This window comes from Heterocephalus glaber, unplaced genomic scaffold, assembly GCF_053883595.1.
Source record: "Heterocephalus glaber isolate CG9 unplaced genomic scaffold, H.glaber_assembly_v1.0 deba00000331, whole genome shotgun sequence".
Lineage (NCBI taxonomy): Eukaryota > Metazoa > Chordata > Mammalia > Rodentia > Bathyergidae > Heterocephalus > Heterocephalus glaber.
In genome coordinates this window covers 40,826,513-40,845,371 of record NW_028258142.1, presented here as the reverse complement: position 1 = coordinate 40,845,371, position 18,859 = coordinate 40,826,513, and positions in this window count along the sequence as shown.

Sequence of the window (18,859 nt, the reverse complement as noted above, 5' to 3'; positions counted from 1 at the left end):
TCATAGCTCCTCACTATGACACTCCTGCCTCACTTTTTTACTTCCAAGGATTCTTATAAACTCATTGGGTCCACATGGATTTTCCAGGAGAATTCTCTCATCTCAAGGCCACATGATAAATAAATTTCATTTCATCTGCAACCTTTATTGCCCTTTGCTATGTAATATAAGAGAACCATGTGTTATGGGCCTTAGGATTGGTACATTTAAGGAGGATTGTTATTTGGCCTAGCATATTGCCCATACCCAGAGCATTCAGATAAAAATAAAAATCTCTAATATCTCCAAAAATAATTCATAGAGGAAGCTGGAAGATAGTCTCAATGAATTAGTGCCATTACCATAGCCTTGCCTGTGGTGTCATAGAAACATAGGAATGGCTGTGAGATGATTTATGCTCAAAGACACAAAGATTCTGGAGAAGCATCTTGTTACCTTTAGTCATGGCAAAGTGTGTGAACTGGGGTAGGAAAATAGGTAATAGGGTTCTTATTATTCAGAGTTTTCCTAAAACATTGTTTCTGGGAAGACAAGAATTTTTAACTCCTGGCTCTATATTATCAATCCATAACCTATGAACAAAGTAAACACTGGAATTGGGCTGTTTTCTGTGCATAGATTGTGGAGGTATAAACGAGTACATCATATATATTACATATAATAGTACGTTTGGACTGATTTAATCAACTTTGGTCCAAGGTGTATTACAATGATAAGAAAAACAGTGCCTATGGTGTTGTAGGAAATCAATTATGCTTATGTTATGGTTTAGATCTAAATGCCCCACAAACTTTCATGTGTTCAGAGCTAGAGCTTTAGAATGATGATTGAATCATGGAGGGCCTATACTCATTAATGGATTAAACTATTGATGAGCTTCTAGCTGAATGTGCTCTTGAGAGGTGGAGTCATATTGGAGGAGAAGGATAGTGTGGAGTTCCTTTAGAAGATGTATGTCCCTCTCTGGTTCTTCCTACTCTGTCTTTGCTTTCTGTTTGTCTCGAGTTGAGGAGCTTTCCTCCATCAGACCCTTGTGCCATGCTGTTTCTGCCTTGGAGCCAGCCAATGATGGAGTGAATCCACTGAAATTGTGAGTCAAAAATAAATCTCACTTCCTTTAATTTCTAGGTGTCAAGTAGATTTTCCCAGTTACAGGAGAACTGACTTACACAGTGCAAAAATGAATGAATGAACAAGACATATTATCATGTATGTAAAAGAATGATGTGACTAATAGTGCAAAAAAATCTTTGCATTCCAAATGGTTGAAACTCATAGGGCCTATTTGTGACAGAAATTAGAAACTCAACATGGTAATGGCAAAAATGTTCGCGAAAGTTGCTAACTGGCCAAGAATACTGATGTAGAGGTCTGGTACAGGTCTCACACCAAGCTAATATCAGTACTCACAGCACAAGGCAAAAGTCTGTTCACCTTTGAGCCCAATCTAAATCAAATATAAAAAAATAAAGTTGTATGGTAGGCCAAATGATGCTTCCCTGAATGTTTACGTATTAGTTTTTAGAAACTGTACATGTATCAACTAAATAGTAACAGGGTCTTTACAAACATAATTAAGATTATGAAGCTAAATATGAGGAGATTATCCTGAATTATTCAGGTAAACTCAATTATACAGGTAAATGGAAACCAATCACATACATACAAGCATATAACTTTCTCATACTCGAATCAGATGCAATGAAAGAAAAGCAGGACAGATAGCGAGCATGAGAGGAATTGACTGAGCAGGGCTGGCTTGGAAGATGGATTAATTAGATCACAAAGCATGGAATATGGAGGCCTCTAAAAGATAGAACTGGCGCCAAATGGATAGCTAACCTAGAATTCCAAGAAACTAAATTCCACCAACATCCTGAATAAAAAGGAAATGAATTTCCTTCTAGAACCTTCAGAACAGAAGACAGAAGTGCTTACACTTTGATCTCAGCCTGGTGTGAGGCTTGTACGGGACTTTTGACATACTACATACTAAGGTAATAAATTTGCATTCTTATAAGAGCCTAAGTGTATGACACCTTCTAATGCTCAAAAAAAATGATTTTAGTCCTTCTATAGAGTGGTGTTCTATCATTACCTTCATGCTTTGGAGTAATGAGCAGTCTACATACATGACTTGCTGGTATTTGCCTATGTGGTTGTTGATTTTTCTCCTTCAATAATCATGTCTTCAAGAATCTGTAAGAGTTAACTTTTTTATTCAGAAGTGTTTGGTTCATGAGCTTTCAAAAGAGGGGTGGATTTATTCTTAAAGACTCATTCTACCATTTTATTCAAGCAAAATCAGGTCATATAAATTGGAGTTTTGTAGGTGAAAAGATTTTGTGAGCTGGTGAATTTTTCCCACCGTGGTGTGTGAATGGAAGGGAAGCTGAGAAAATCTCCCTGAGCAAAGCTGAGGAAATTTTTGCAAATGCATAGCTGACTCTTGTTTCCTTCTTTTCTCCACCTCCCTCCTTGAATCACTGACCCAGAGTTACCAGTTCAGGGACTCCTGAAGTAGAACCTGGAATTAATTGTACCAATTTTCTGATACTAAGTGATGTCTATCTTGGTGACCCAGGGTTATAAAGTGAATAGTTACCTGCCAAAATGGGAGAGGTGCTCTGTAGATTCATCTTGGAGCACTTCGCATTACAAAGCAAACAACCACAAGAAACGTTTACTGAAAATGAGATTTTTGTTTTAATCGAGATATGTTTTTCTTGCTTTAATTCCAATCAAGACTCCTAACTTACAAAACTGGAGATAAAGAATATAATCACAGCTAAGCTGCTCTTTGCAGAGCTACCTTGGTCCAGAAATGATACTGGAAATCTTGCTATTCAGGATCTTTAATAAACGACTCTAAACACATTACTTACACTACAGTGTTCTGGTTTGCAGATGATGCTAAATTGGGAGGAAAGGTCAATCCTGAAAAACAATCCTCAGGTAGGAAAAGAATTAGCTCACTTAAATACTTGAACTAATAGATACAAAATTCAATGCAGATAAATGCAGAATAATGAGTCTTGTAGAATGTAATAAAAGGACATAATATCTACTTAATGGGAAAGTACCACAGCATATTGACCTCGAGAGAGATATGAGTTATTTTAATAAAAACCTATATTAAAGATTATTGGGCTCCATTATTACTGAGAAAAAGATGCAGTATGTTTTGTTAGACCTTACATAAAGCAGCACATTCAATCTAATCAGTATATGTACTCCAAGAAGCATATTTAGAATGAGCCTTAAAGGGACGATTTGTAGAACAAGCTAAATGAAAGCACTTATCAGAGGCACATGTTGGAAGCAATTACAGGGGAAACTGACCACTTTCTCTTTGTAAGTCAGACATGTTAGAAAAGGTTCAAACAAAGGGAGTGTCAGGACTCAGAGAGCAAGCGTACTGAATTGCAAGGACAGAGGTGAGCTGCTCATTAAATCTACCTCTTGTTCTTCAGGATCCACTTTTATCAATGGTCTGACAATTCCATTAACTTCTTCAGCAGTTATACATCCTGGATAACAAATACAACACAGACACTTCTCCCTGACAGTTCTGCTTGTTTGGGGGCAATTTACATTTCAGCAGATCTTGAGTTGAGACTTTAGGATTGAGCTACTCTCAAAGGAGACCTTTGGGTGAGGAGACTGCTTTCAGAGTTTTGGATGCAATTTATCTACAGGTTTCTAGAAATTATAACATTAGAGAGGGCAGGCTGACAAGTATCAATCAAGATAAAAGAAGTGATAGGTCACCACAAAAAGGCAGAGGAACATGGAGTGAGTTCAAAGCAACCTTGAAAGATAAGCACAGGTTCTCCTACAAACACAAAAGTAAACTTTTATTACCAAAGGATAAGACATAGTCTTCATAACAAAACTGTCTTTATAAATAAATGAAGCTCTCTTGCCTGCTTGCTAGGGTAAATTGAAATGTGCCTTTCTGTATGTGTTAGACCGTTAATAACCCTCCACCTCTGTCTGGTCTGGTACATTTCACTCTTCAAGAGGTTCTTGAGAAATTCTGGTTAAAGTAGTATTACTGATAAGCAAATTAATACAATGTTTGAGTCCAGATGTTAGAAATGAATAGAACTGATTTCTTAACCTGTTTTTTTCTGGTTCTAGGAAAAGATATTTTAGCACAATACTATTGAAATTTTGGTCTAGATGGTATTTTATTGGACTTGCCTGTGCATTATAGCATGTTTAGTAGCATCTTGGACTTTATCCACAAGACCCATCTTTTGGCATACCTGTGACAAACAAAAATATCTAGACATTGCCAGTTTCCCCCCTACTCTGAGGGGGAGATGCCTAGTTGAGAACCAATAGTATAGGAACATGTCATTCATCATTTTTAAAACTCAGTTTCCACATCTCTAAAATACGGATAAAAAATGGCTACCACCAAATGGTAGTCACACATCTAAGTGTCTGAGAAGTAGAAAGCAAAGCCTTGGAACTTTCCAAGAAACAAGAGGCTCAGAATAGGTAGTTACCTTGTCCATGGACTCATCAGTTTTCAGTGTTAGGCCTGAAGCATTAACCTTGCTAACAAGAGAAATCAAATAAAGGGAATGAGAGGATCATAAGATATAAGGATAACACTACTCTAGTTACCAATTCCCAAACATGCCATATGTGTCTATCTAATAAACTATAACCTATTATTAAGAAATCATGGTGGATTGTTCTTTTCAATAATTCCATCTTTTAGTTGAGATTAGAGTGGTTTTCTTGAAAATGTGTTCAAATATCTAAATATTTCTCTCATCTTTGATCTTTTGTTTTACATGCAACAAAATCAATTTTGAATAAAGCTAGAGATCCTTAACTAATTTTCTAAGTTGATGAAAATTTTTGTGTTGTAAAGTACTGCACACTGTGCAAATAGTTAAACAAAAATGTAATTCAGAAAAGGAAAGACTATTTTGTTTTTCAAAAGCTTGCAAATGTATATTTTTTTTCCTTCCTGAAAATTTTTTTTGGGGGCAAAGCTTGTCACTCACCATGAAACTATACTCTACCACTAGGTTTATCTAACTTAAACAGCCTATCTTTTACCAAACATTAAACAAGCCATAAAGCAGGAACTTTGGAACTTCAAATGAAGCTGTCAGAGCTTTTTCCTGCCATCAGATGATTTGCAGCTGTGTGACTCATTTGTATCTTTATAAGAATTCAGGGGAAAAAAAAGAAAAGATTATTAGCATTTCAATTCCTGTCAACTGCTGAAGTTAACTAGGCCTGAAGATGTGACTGGCTTCACAGTGCTATGTGGAGATAAATGCAGAATATAGGCAGGGATGTTGAATGGATTTATAGTAGGAAGCTTGGTAAAAAAGAAGCCTCATTGGTACTAACATTCTTATAATCAAAAAATACCAAGTACACTGTTACAAATTGTCATGCTCAGCTCTGCTCCACATAACTTGGGGACAGGCTGGCTAGGAGCAGATAAGACCCCTTCTTCCAGGAAAGAATGAAACCTTCTGAGATGAGATAACACAACTTTGTACAGCACAAATACCAACATACTTTCCAATCTATTATTGCATCACTGAGTATATACCTCAAGTTATGCTATTCAGCTGACATTTCTCAGCTATCTACCCTCCGAACTAAATACCATTTCCCATGTGGTTCCACCTGCCTAGGATGCCCTTGCCTGCTCCCTTCCACACTGCACACACTGGCTGAACCTTCTTTAAGAGGATCAAGGTCAGCACTGAGGAGCAAGCCTTCATTCACCCTAATGGAGCACTTGTTCTTTACCCTGCACAGGAACCTACAGCTGCCACAGTGGTCAATGACACATGACAGTCACTTCCACAAAATAGACGACTAGTCAATGATGTAATAACTAACTGAAAAATAAATAAGGAAGGAGCTGTATGCAGGGTGAGCCTATTCTTTTCTGTACCAAGATGTTTAATATCTCTGAAGATCTATAGAAAGCACATAGTTCCCAGGACTTCTTTTTTCATAGGTTAATGATCTGTGTTTATCTGGCCTTATTGTTGTTGAATACATGTGTCCCAGACCTTCACCTCCTGATTCCAACCATGCAGCTCCACTTCATGAACTAACATCATTTCTCTTAAACTCAGGGCACAGTTTTCATTCTTCAATATTTTATACATTAGAAGAAAAAATCCTAAATACCCAGAACATAGAATTGTATTAGAAAAACATCTTACAAATGTTTATTAAAAATTCAACTATAGTTTTAGATGACTGCCGGGGATTTAGCTCAGTGGTTTTGCCACCTGCTGCACAAGTGCAAGGACCCGAGTTCGATCCCCAGTACCAAAAAAAAAAAATGCAGTTTTAGATGACTATATAATAAGCATGGTTTCCAAATAATTCAGAGCCAAGAAATATATTTTTCTTTAAAACCTAAAATTATTCATATTAAGTAGCAAGCTCTTACCAAATTATGTCAATGATTGAGCAAAAAGTGATCGAAATATAATTTCTCCATAATTTCCATATTTTCAAAGTTTATAAATATTTCAAGTTGACTAGTTTATAAAAATTTGCATTTTTATGAATAATCCTCACATTTGTGCTACTTTTCTTGTGGTTGACTTTTGTTTGAGGGTAGTATCAGCCCTCCCTTATTCAGTCATAAATAATTACAATAATAAATGGAGACATATGGATTCGCAGCCATATTGATTTTTAGTTGCCTACATCAAATTCTAAAATAAGAATATATTTCAGAAATAATAGCAATAATTGTTATCATTTGCGGAGGGAAACTGAGGTTCTTATAATTTAAGTAATTCATTTAAAGTAAAATAACTAGATAATGGCAGAGGCCAGCTCAAAACAGATTTTGGCCTCAATTTTCACAGTGCTTCCAAATTCTCACATGCTCTAAACATGTGGTGTCCTTACCAATGTTCAATAGTCCCATTCTATATGTCTCATATGCATTCTCAGTGGACATTGGCCTGAGAGAGACTTCATTCAGTGACAATGCTCACACTTGATATATTCCTAACTATAGCAACTTTAGTGCCAGATACTAGCCAAATGCACTGGTTGCAGCTTAACAATTCTCTCAGTGATGGCATTGAAACTTATCTAAGAAAAGGAGTCTAGGCTTTGCCAGAATGTCTCCAAATTTGTCTTTAATTAAATGGCCTATGAACTGAAGACAATGTCACTGATTTGCACGTTGCAGAAATACACCAGAAAGCAAGGGATGTAAATGGCTGTAGAAGTTAGAAAAGATGATGAATTGTATTCTACCATAAAGCTACCAGCATGGGTGACAGTCCTTCTAGTATTAATCCAGTGAGACCTGAGTCAGACCTCTCACTAACAGAACTGTAAGATTAGTCTCTCTGTTGCAGAAAGCAATGGCATTTTTAGTAATTTGTTACAGATGCAGTAGAAAACAATACAGCAACAATACAACAGTAATAAAAGCTGAACAGTGGTCTTGCCTGTATTTGCTTTATAACCTAGATGCTTTTTGTTTATCTAAGGATTGAGTAATTTCCTGCCAATTAGAGAACATAGAACTGCCTTCCCATTGCCCACGTGGCTTTCTCTCACTACCGGCAAGCGAAAGTCTCATAGTCTGAGGGCATATTCAGAGTTGAATTGCCTGCCTTGCCGCTTAGACAACAACTCTGGTATCCTCAGCTGCTAATATTCTGCCCTTAAATCTACTTTAAAAAACATAAAAAGAAAAATAGCAGCACACTAAGAAAAATAAATGTTTAGATGAATTCATGTGCTTTCCACTAGAGAGGATAATAATAAATCTAGTGGGCAGTACAAATTGCCCTCCAAGTTTAGAGTCACCTCGTCATTCCCAGGGAGATCAGCTGAATTAATGGTCAAACATGTTAATAGAATAATAGAGCAGCCTTAACCATTTCTAGAGGAGGAAGGGGAGAGGTGTACTGGATGCTTATATTATGGCTATTTATGTCAGTGTAAAAGTTATAAAGATTGCCAGAAAGTAGAGGAGCATGATGTAGAATCACCGGAGAAACTGTAAAATCAATATCTCTAGGGTTTTCAACTGTATTTGGCAGGTCCTTTCACATCCATTGCCTGCATGAAATTTTATGTATGTAACTGGCAATGGTGATGGCAGATGATGTTCAACTCACAGAGTTGTTGCCAAATCAATCATCAAAAATGAAAATGCATATGTCTCTCTCCATATCCTATATGCTTCCTCAGATGCTGTATGAGATTAGAGTCTACACCCAAGAGGAATTTACCCACAACAAAGGCTGATACGAGACATTCTAAGTGTCTAACTAGATAGAACAATGCAGCTAGCATCATGTAATTTCCTTGGTTAGAAAAGTACAACTTACTCAAATGATCGGAAAGTAGGTTTTAACTTTGAGACACTTTTTCTCCCAATAAATTACCACAAATTAAATAGTTATTGTCATGTTTAGTAAAATTGTGAGAATATGGAAATTCACTAGGTTATTGTGAGAATATACACTGGAAATCATTTGTCAAGGGAAAATTAGGTACATCTAACTTAATTTAAAATTAGCATAATGTGATCCTGTATGCAACTAAACCAGAGCTTCCTAGATTTACTTGTGTTTCCCAGTAAACTCTTGAGTATCACTATATCAGTACAGCAAATTGATATCATTGGCAATAACGTTCTTGATATTCAGTCCCTTAATTCATCTGTTGGTTGTATAAACTCCTAGTTATGTGCACCAAAAGCATATTAACTGCAAAGATCTAATGGCTGCTGACTAGTGCAGTGTGCCATATGGGAAACTATTTTTCTGGAAACAGAATCCTCAATGATGAAAATTTGCCAGAGGTGTTTTGATTGGATTATATTTGAAATCATAGATGGTTATTTGCCCGAATAAACAATGTCCCTGCTGGTCAATGCAAGAAATGATGAAACAATATCCATTATCACATGTAAGTGACTGGAACCAAGTATCTAGAGAAAGCAAGACATTAGGGGAATGAGTTGCTGTTAAAATTGAACAATTTAGTGGAAATATGATTACATAGGAGTATAAGGACTACAGATTAGTCTGCACTGAAAAACTTAGAAAGTGACAAGTATAGGGATTTAAATGATCAAGTCAAGTTTAGAAGAGAAATTATTTTCTCTTAAACCAAAAGATCCCTTATTTCTTAAATCTTCAAAGTTAATATTTCTGAACATTATACTAATGCTTGGTCTTGCCAATGGCTAAGTTACATCATATGCTGAATTCTAAACATACTAGGTCTTTCATTTCAAGTGCACATGTTGACCAAGAAAATACAGGATCCTGAGAACTGGAATAGAGACATTTGGATTGACTCCATTGGCTCTGAGTACTTAAAAACCCCAAACCATATCATGCTGCATACTTTGCCTGCAGAGTTGCTTTCTTCCCTGCCTCTTGTGGTTAGCCTCCCCTTGCCTGGACACTTTTAATCAAGAGTTAAGGAAATTGCCTTGAAATCAGGTGTCAATTCTTCAGAAGACTCATCATATGTAACATACTGCTAACTTGGTTCAGCACCCAGAATAGTCCATTAAATATGCCTGTAGATTCCTCAAAACTCATATTGTATAAGCACCTCCTTCTCTGCATTAAAATGTATACGAAGTCTGACCCCAAAAGAAGTTCCATCTTCAGCAAAAGAATGGCAAATTTTAAAGTTCGGGAAGAGTGATGTGGAGAAGATGGGATGAAGATAGAAAAATTAAATCACCTGGGGATGCAGTCGGATCGAAGCAATAACATCTAATATTTTGGAGTACAGGAAAGTGACTAAGACTGACAATAATTAATTGCATATTTAAAATTAGGACAGAGGAATTTGAATTTTCCCAACATAAAAAATAAGCATTTGAAGTGAGAGATATAATAATTACCTTGATGTGTTTATTACACATTTCATACATGTATTAAAATGTCAGGAGTTGGGGATACGGCTCAAGAGTAGTGCACTTGCCTTGCATGTGTGAAGCCTTGTGTTCAATATCCAGAACTATAGGGAAAAAAACAACAGAAAAAAATCATACTTTACCTTATAAATATGTAAACATAATATTTATGAATTAGAAAGTGAAATGCAAGATTACAATATTCATGCATATATTCCCACATTTACATATATGTATATATCTATATGTATGTGTAAATATATGGAGATAAATTCTCAAATCATAATACCAAGGATGGTAGATCTAAGTTCAGTGTGAGTATAACAATATAAGTATACTGACTAGAGATTGTAGTTTCTATGATTTAACCTAAGTAATGTAAGTTTTGCAAATGTTTGCTTAGTTAGTTTCCTAAGACCTGGATTCATAATCTCAACATTAAGTATATTTGTGATGTTACAATTTCCTTTTCTTACTATGGCAAGATGAACTTAAACACTAAGGAAGAGGAGTATTGGATTAGGTTATTTGAAAATGCCTTGTTTATTCATACTCAAAGTATCAGAAAGACTCAGCATAACTACCTTTCACCAGAGCATTGAGATGCACCTCGTTGTAGAGAGCACAACATCATCTAAATAATTCTGTGGAGGTTGGCTTCTGAAAACCAGGCACATTAATTAGAAATGTGACTACTGAATCAGGCCCCTGATTGCTTTAATCCAGAAATTCACAGTCAAATGGGAGTACTGAATTCCCAGAGTAAAGGTGGGTCTGGCTACTGATATAGGATGTAGAGTCAGAACAGAATTCAAAATGGCTTCATTGCAGAGTTTTGTGGGGTTTGATGGGCAAGGTGGTAGCTGTAAAAAATTACTTGAGATAATTAATTCTAAAAAATGAAAAATTTGGGGGAGCTCACAAATTTGAAAGTTTCTGTGACTGCTAATTGTGATATGTCCATTTGACTCCAGTAAGAAACACCTAGCAGATTAACTTCCAGGACTGTCTCTGGAGGCTTGACCTGGAGACCAGCAAACTGAGGATTGAAGACCCACCCTGGTTGTGAGTAGCACCAACCAATAGACTTGTGACCTTGAAGGAAAAAGAAAGGGAAAGAAGAAGCAAGTGAGCCTACTTTACATAGCTCCAATCTTCGTGATTGGGTTCATCCTTGTTGCTGTTGCAGTTGGACATTTATCTCCAGTTTCTTCGGCTTTCTGATATGGGCTAACTCCAGACTAACTTCCAGGACTTTGTCCTTGGATTGGCACCAAATCCTTGATCCCTCTTGTTCTATGGTTTCCATCTTTTTGAGTTGAGCAACTACTGGATCCTCCAGCTTCCCACTGCTTAGGCAGCCATTGTGTACTCTTCCCTCTCCGATAATGTTAAGTTTACCTAATAAATCCCTTTTTGTCACACATATACTTTCTGTTGATTCTGTTCCTCTAGAGAGCCCTACCTGAAACAGACAGTCTATGGTCAGTTGGCCCCATTGCTTTTGGATCTGTACTGAGACAGTATCACAGTGGTAGCATGTGGTAGACTGAGTGCTCACCTTACTGAAACCACGAGGAAAGTGAGAAAGAGGAAGGTGCCAGAATTTCATAATCATTTCACACACACACTCCTAATGACACGAAACCACTCATTAGGCATAAACTCTGTAAGTTTTTACTACCTTCCTATTGCACAATATTTTGAAAACTATGCCTTTAACACATAAGTGGAACATTTTAGATCCAAAATATGACATGGACTAATTGACTGTGTTTCTAGGAGTGAAATAAATCTTTAGGTCAATGAATATTTCCACAATAGGTTCATAATCACTCATCCAGTGTCCAGTCTTGAATTTCTTTATAGAACCAGAAGCTTTTAAACAAGTTTATGTCATAGGTGACCCTCCAAAACTATCAAAACTATAATAGTATTTTTTAATTTTCCTTGGAAGGACCTGTGAACATTGACCAGAATATGTCTACAATAAAGAAAGGAAAATGATCATTTTTTAGGCATCACTGGATATTTTGAATTAAAGACAATTCCTGTCTTTGCCATACCAGTTAGAAAAAGGTTATGAAGGCCAAGATATAATGCATCGTTTCATTTTGTGTTCTTAGGAACATATTATAAGAATATATTTCTCCATAGTCTCAAAATTAGGCATGACATGTTGTCTGTTTGTCCTCCCATCAAAAAGTAATAACAGATAGTAATGCATGTCACTCCCAAGTTAAAAACAATAATAACACTTTAGGAGACAGCATGTGATTAGTTTAGTTATGACGTGTCTCATGTAAAAATGCTTTGCACAATTCTAGATGATGCTTCTTTTATTACCCTTAGTCCCAAATTGGGGCATCATGGAGCAGGTCTCCAGATTAATGGAGAAGGAAATGTATCATGGTTAACAAATAGAGTTACACTCCTTTAAGTCACTAAGATTGTTAATGTAGCATAACCATGCCGGTCCTAACTAATAGACTATGAAATATAATTCAGTCATAGAAATATGTAGATATGTATCTACATAGGGAGATCTCCAAGGTAAATTAAATTTAAGAAAGTAAATAAAAATGCATATGAAATATTTTACCCTTTTAATTTAAAATAACATGTAAAATAGTACAATAACAAGAAGACTTTTTACAGTGGGAGCTATTTATATATGATATAAAATTTTACTAAGGTTGTGCAGTAGTACATTTAGCTAATGTACAATGGTGACTACCGTTAAGGGAAAGATTGCTGATTCTGGGAAGGGGGACAAGTAGGAATGGTATGAGAAAGAATGTTACTTTTTATTCAGTGTATTTTTTTATTGTCTGCATTGCTACAGACATATTTTCCATCAATTTTAATATTTATAAAATAAATTATGAATAGGAAAAAGAAAGGTTGAGACTTTTAGGCTTCATGACAAATATTAACAAAACAAGGAAAAGCAAAAGAATGACCATTTTTAAAAGTACATTTTTTTCTCCTTTAGGTTCTCAATGTGCACAAGTTATTAGAGCTTCAGTAAGTCACAGATATTAACATGACCCAAGCAGTCGTATGAAAATAGTGACAGTAATAGAAAAATTTCTGTTGCTCTATTTTCTTTGAGGAAATGTGAAGTCACATTTCCTTGTTCCACAGTAGTGAGACACATCTCTCACAAGAATGCTTGGTTCCCTTCTGGTCTATTCCTTCCTCTCTATTTTATTACAAAGCTTATTTCTATTCTCCTCTGAAATAGCCTAAATCCCTTGTTATCATAACATTGTTACCATAACATTGGGCTGCATGGACTAGAAAAATAATCACAATGACATAAACAAAGAGGGGTTTCGTTTACTTCTACAACCAGAAACCTGGAGATGGGCAGGTTTGAGTAGATTGCAGAGAAAGTGTCTGCTTTTACATTCCTTCACTTCTGTCAGAAGAATACAGATTTTATGAGTGGGCTGTCAAGTTTTTAACTTGTTTATGTCCTTGTAGAATCACAAAAAATTTTTAAGGAAAAGAGTCACAGAAACAAATAGAATTAATATGAAAAAAAAAGTAAAATCCTACAAAGTATTCAGTGGATTTTCAGTTTCAGTCTCTTTGATTACATTCATATCACCAGCACTCTACTCCCAACATTAGAAACAAGGAAGACTCAAAACTGGTTTGTTTGTCTTGGAGTAATGCTGAAAATAACATTTGTGTTCTGTTATTAAAGAAGAAGAGAATAAATATTGGACAGACCCTCAGCAATTCATCATTGGTGTATCTTGAGAGATAAAATTTCCCAATGTACTGCAGCCTTCATTGAACATATCCTCTTGATACATTTGAACCAATTATTATTTCTAGCTTATATTTTGTGAATTAATTGGATATAGCAAGGCCATATTGCTTTAATTTATTTTGTCTCTATTACTGGATTTTTAACTCTAAAGAGTCAGGATCATACCTTTTACTTTGTACCTGAATAAGTGGGTAAGCCTTGGGATAGAAAATTTAAAATACATTCGATTATAGAATATGATGGATGTCTGAGGCAGAATAAGTCATTGAAGATATTTTCCAAACTATAAAACCCAAACTTATTGAATAAGTTAGATTTGAAGGCACTAAATTGCATTTCAAGTTATGTATATTATTAAGATACATTGGATCATTTCATAAATCACTCTTTTTTGATACATGCTGATGACCTCCAAGGAATAGCAATATGAGCATGAGCAGCAAATCTAGGTAAAATATATAATATTAATTTCATGTGCCCAGTCACTGATTGATGCATGGAACTAGAGATTACATTGATTAAAACTGCTCAGAAGAGTTTAAGATATTTGGTTATCAAGGGTATACTGAAGTAAGAAAATCATGTGTCAAGCTTGAAAAAAATGCTAATATAAGTTCAAAGATCACACTACTCCTCTCACCTCAACATATGCTATTAAGTAGAATTTATCACAATAAAAAATACAATATAACTGCATCTCCTGTTCTTCCACACATTATCCATGGTTCCAACCTTCAGCTGGGAGATTGGGAAATAAAATTTAACATATTTTCTGTTCTCATCTTTCAAATCCTTCAGAAACAGACAAGCTACTTCTTAGTTCACAAAGTAAGTTAGATCCTCAGTAAGACACTCTGGTTACAAAATGTAACAGCTTCAGAGGCCCACCATTCCATGGAAGAGTGCATGCAGATCCCGAGGAGCAGCTGTGTGGTCCAGATTGGCATGGCTGCAGGGAGACCCCAGTTGGGGGTCCACTCAGACTGGAGAGATTCCTGTGCACCCACCCAGGCTGAGGCTCATCCAGAGAGGAGTTGCATGGGCACATAGGCTTCCACCAGAGGGCTGATATACCATCAGCCACAGCCAGGGACCCTCCTGGAGAAGGGCTGTACAGGCACACAAGCAATGCCCAGAGTCTTGCCCAATACCATTGATAAGTGCATGGTGACCCTAGCCAAACTGTGTGCAGACAATAGGAACTGGGATGCACAGAGGACAACCACAGCCCCTCCCAAACAACAGCTACATAGGGACCCAGGTGAGAGGGACACCTAGATACAATCCCAAGTGTGCACGGGCCACAGCCAGAAGCTTGCCCAGACAACAGTTCAGCTCAGGGATCCAGAAGGCCACCAATCTGAACCCGAGAATTGGTGTACTGCTGAGCAGCAGAGAAAAGACTGCTTGGTGGCTTGCTGAGAATTCAAGACCATGAGGTGAGCAAAAAGTGACCTTAACAAAGATGCAGCAGGCTGCATCTGTGGAAATGAGAAGACACATAAATAAGTCTCAAAACCAGACTTCCAGATCACCTAAGGCAACCCCAAAGGGCAAAGAAATGGAACAATCTGATACTCAATCACCTGGACTCCCTGAACTGGCAATGAAAGAGGACCTGGGAAATATGAAATCAGAAATAATTTCTCAGATAACAGCAGAGATTGTGCCCATAGTACAAGACATGATTAATAAATCTAGAGTGGACACAGATAAAAAAATAGAGGAATGAGAAACATGATGGAATCAAAACATAGAAAACAAATGGAATCCAAAAAACAGATGCAAACAAATTTCCAGGAGATTAAAAACTCCATTGAAAGTTTACACAGCAGAATGAGCCAATGTGAGAATAGAAGACATAGAAGACAGGATTGCAATTAGTGACCGGGAAAAGAAAAATTCTTAAAAACAGGAATCATGAGAAATCAATCCAGCAGCAGCTAGATGATGCAAAGAAGAATAACATCAGATTGATTGGAGTCAATGAAGAAACAGGAGAGAGCACAGATGACATAAAAACAAACAAACAAACAAAAAAGTCCACTCTACACAGAAGTAATGGCAGAAAACTTCCCAAATAGGGAAAAAGAACTTGACAGCTGTAAGTGTGGTGTATAGGACTTCAATGATATGTGATCAAAAAAAATTTACACATAGGCATATAATCTTTAAGATTCCAGAAAACCAACAGAAGAACAAAATTCTACAAGCAAGCAGTGAGAGAAAAGAAACAAATCGCATACAAAGGAAAGCCTATCAGAATCACAGCAGACTTCTCAACACAAACCCACAAGGCAAGAACAGCATGGAGTGACGTATTCCAAGCCCTAAAGGAAAACAGCCTCCAACCCAGAATGATGTACCCTGCAAAACTATCTTTCAGGATTGATGGAGAAATGAGATACTTTCATGACCAAGAGCACCTTAGGAACTTCATGAATACCAAACCAGCATTTCAAAAAAAATTTAGACAATATCCTAGGAAAAGACAATGAGGAAGACAACCCCAGGATGCCCAGCAGAATGAATCGATTGGACACAACAAGAAACTTAATGCAAAGAGGGGAATCCAACAAAAAGAAAAAGTCATGACAATGATAAGTCAATACATATCGGTTATAACCATCAATGTTAATGGTTTCAATTCAGCAGTCAAAAGAAATAGACTGGCAGAATGGAGCAAAAAGCAAGATCCAGCAATATCCCGCATAGAACAAATACACTTAATTCAAAAAGAACTCATAGACTGAAAGTTAAAGGGTGAACTCAATCAACCTATGGAACAAATGAACTTCACTGAAGTTTACAGAGTACTTCACCTCACAAAATCAGAATACACAATGTTTTCACCTGCACATGGGTTGTTCTCCAAATCAGACCAGATACTTGCTCATAGAACATGTTTAAGTAAGTGCAAAGGAATTGAAGTTATCCCCAGTATATTATCAGACCATACTGCAATGAAATTGGAGATCAATAGCAAAAGAAAGCACAAGAATTTCATAAACACATGGAAACTGCACACCACACTTCTGAAGAACCAATGGGTCACAGAGGAAATTAAAGATGAAGCTAGAGAGTTCATTCAGTTAAATGACAATGTCAATACAACATATCGGAATCTATGGGACACAATGAGAGCAGTCTTACAAGGGAAAATCATAGCAGTGAATAATCACATTAGGAAAACAGAGCGAGCTCAATTACACAACCTGATGCTGAACCTCAAGCTTCTAGAAAAAGAAAAGCAGTACAACCCCAAAGCTCATACAAGGGAGGAAAGTATAAAGATCAGAGCAGAAATCAATTCAATGGAGACTAAGAGAACGACATAAAAAATCAATGAAGCCAAGAGTTGGTTCTTTGAAATAATAAATAAAATTGACAAACCCTTAGCCAACCTTATCAGAAAAAGGAAAGAAAAGGCCCAAATCCATGCAATTAGGAATGAAAAGGGTGAAATTACAATAGACCCAGCAGAAATCCAGAGGATCATCAATACTTACTTTGAGAACCTATATGCCAATTCCTAGATACATATGAATTAACAAAGTTGAAAGAAGAATACTTAAAAATTCTGAACAACTCAATATCGACCAATGAAATTGAAAATGTAATTTAAAACATATCAACTGAGAAAAGCCCGGGCCCTGATGGCTTCAGTGCTGAATTCTACAAGACATTTAGAGAGGAACTGCTGCCACTACTGTTTAAACTCTTCAGTGAAATTGAAAGGGAAGCAATACTCCCAAATTCATCCCTGGAAGCAAGCATCACCTTGATCCCCAAAGCAGAGAAAAACCCAACTGAAAAAGAAAACTATAGGCCAATATCACTAATGTACATAGATGCAAAGATCTTTAATAAGATAATGGCAAACAGAATGCAGAAGATCATCAAGAAAATCATACACACAGATCAAGTGGGATTCATCCAAAGGATGCAGGGATGATTCAACATACACAAATCCATCAATGTAATACATTATATCAATAGAGCCAAGAACAAAAAACACATGATTATTTCCATAGATGCAGAAAAAGCACTTGACAAAATCCAACATGCATTTATGATAAAAATCCTACAGAAAACTGGAATAGACAGTCTCTATCTCTATCTGATAAAAGCCATCTATGAAAAACCAATAGCCAATATCATACTAAATGGTCAAAAACTGAAATCCTTCACAATAAATCAGGAACAAGACAAGGATGTTCACTATCACCACTGTTGTTCAATATAGTTTTGGAAACATTAGCCACAGAAATTGGACAAGAGAAAGAAATAAAAGGAATAAAGAGAGGAAATGAAGAAGTCAAATTGTTATTATTTGCAGATGATGTGATTCTCTTTATAGAAGACACTAAGAATACCAGCAAAAGTCTTCTAAATGTAATAAGCAAATTCAGTAGAGTAGCTGGATACAAGGTCAACACAAAAAAGTCAAAAGCTTTCCTCTACATGAACAACAGACTAACTGAGAGAGAAATAGGGCAAACAATTCCTTTCACAATAACATCCAAAAAACTGAAATACCTAAGAATCAACCTTACAAAAGAAATCAAAGATCTTTTCCCTGAAAACTATAGCACTCTGAAAAGAGATTGAAGATGATATCAAAAAATGGAAAACCATTCCCTGCTCCTGGGTAGGAAGGATCAATATAGTAAAAATGGCCATACTTTCAAAACTTGTATATAGATTCAATGCAACCCCAATTGAAATCCAAGCAGCATGCTTCACCGTCTTGGAGAAAACAATCCAAAAATTAATTTGGAGCAAGAAGAGACCTAGAATAGCAAAGAATAGCAATAAAGACAAGGTAGGAGGTATCACAATCCCCAACTTGAAACTATACTACAAATCTACTATGATAAAAACAGCATGGTATTGGCTAACAAACAGACCTGAGGACCAGTGGAACAGATTTGAATATTCAGAAAGAACTCCAGACATACTCAGCCTCATCTTTGACCAAGGAGCCAACCACCCTCACTGGAAGAAAGATAGCCTCTTTAATAAATGGTGCTGGAAAAATTGGGTTTCAATTTCCCAAAGATTAAAACTAGACCTACATCTCTCACCATGCACTAAACTAAAATCAAAATGGATTAAAGTTCTAAATATTAATAAAGAAACATTAAACTGGCTGGAAA